This window comes from Geospiza fortis, unplaced genomic scaffold (assembly GCF_000277835.1).
Source record: "Geospiza fortis unplaced genomic scaffold, GeoFor_1.0 scaffold213, whole genome shotgun sequence".
Lineage (NCBI taxonomy): Eukaryota > Metazoa > Chordata > Aves > Passeriformes > Thraupidae > Geospiza > Geospiza fortis.
Window position 1 is genome coordinate 944,362 of NW_005054399.1, and position 1,403 is coordinate 945,764.

Consider the following 1,403-nt stretch of genomic DNA (forward strand, 5'->3'; position numbering starts at 1 on the left):
AATCCCAGAAATTCCATCAGATCCCATTTATCCTCTGAAAAAATCCTAAACCCTGAACAGACCTGAGATTATTTGCATTCCAGGGATTATTCCAAGAGCTAATCAGCTCTGGAGTGAAGCGTGGGGAGGATTGGGAGCAAACAGGATTGGAGACTGGAATTCTCCCTGTGCTCTTGTAATCCAGCAGGGATATCCATAATCCAGCAGGGATATCCATAATCCTTCCCAAAACTGCCCTCAAAGCTCTGAGGTGCTGGGAGAAGCTGCAATCTGAGCAATAATTCCCTCCAAATCCTGCTTTTCTTGTACATTCCCAGTTTTCCAACACGGGAGTGATTCCCCTCTGTAGGAATGGGGTGGTGCTTTTAAAATCCACCTGGAGTGTGGGATTCCCTGTGGAAATCTGGGAGTTCTGGCCACACCTGCTGGGTTCATCCTGAAGTTCTGCCAGCCGGGAAAAGCACCTTTCCCAAGCCAGAGAATTCCACAAATCTCATCAAGATCCACATCACCTGCAGGAGAGCCAAACTTCCCTTCCCTTCCTCTTTTATTCCCCTTCCCTTCCCTTCCCTTCCCTTCCCTTCCCTTCCCTTCCCTTCCCTTCCCTTCCCTTCCCACCTGCAGGAGAGACAAACTTCCCTTCCCTTCCTCTTTTATTCCCCTTCCCTTCCCTTCCCTTCCCTTCCCTTCCCCTTTCTTTTCCCTTTTCCCCAACAGGACCAGAGTCACAGGAAAGGCCTCAACAATGAATATTTGGGAATAAAAGCAGAACAAAGAGCACAAATGTGTTCAACCGAGCAGTCTAAACTCAGCGGGGGCCCTCTGGAATTTTCCATGAGAAACCAGAGGGCTTGGAACTGGGATGAAATCCTGTCACCCCTGAGCCTCCTTTTTTCCAGGCTGAACAACCCCAGCTCCCTCAGCGATTCTTCCAAACGTTGGTGTTCCAAGCCCTTCATTGTGTCGCTCTCCTCTGGACGCGTTCAATGTCAATGTCTTTCCTACGGTTCCATGAGGGCCGCCCCGGCCGCCATGACACCTCCCTCAGGCACCTTCCCGCCTTTTCCCGTCACCATGGCAACGAGCTGCCCTCGCCATGGCCCTCCTTGGGCCTTTGGAAAGGGCAAGGCCCACATCCTCAGCCCGTGGGGGAGAAAAAGGCTCTGAATTGCCCACCCCTGGCACATAAACCTTGTTTCCCACACAGGATTCTTCTGGAGGACTCCAGAAAGCTGAGAGTGGGCTCTGGCTTCTCCATATTGCACGTCCTAAAGCTGCCTGGGAGAAGGAATTTTGGGTCAGCTCCGCTGGCACAATCCCTCCTGGCACAGGACAAGGTCTTTGTGTGCTGAGGCTTTGCTGCAGCCAAGGAAAGCTTCTGGCTCAGGGTCACCTTTGCTGCT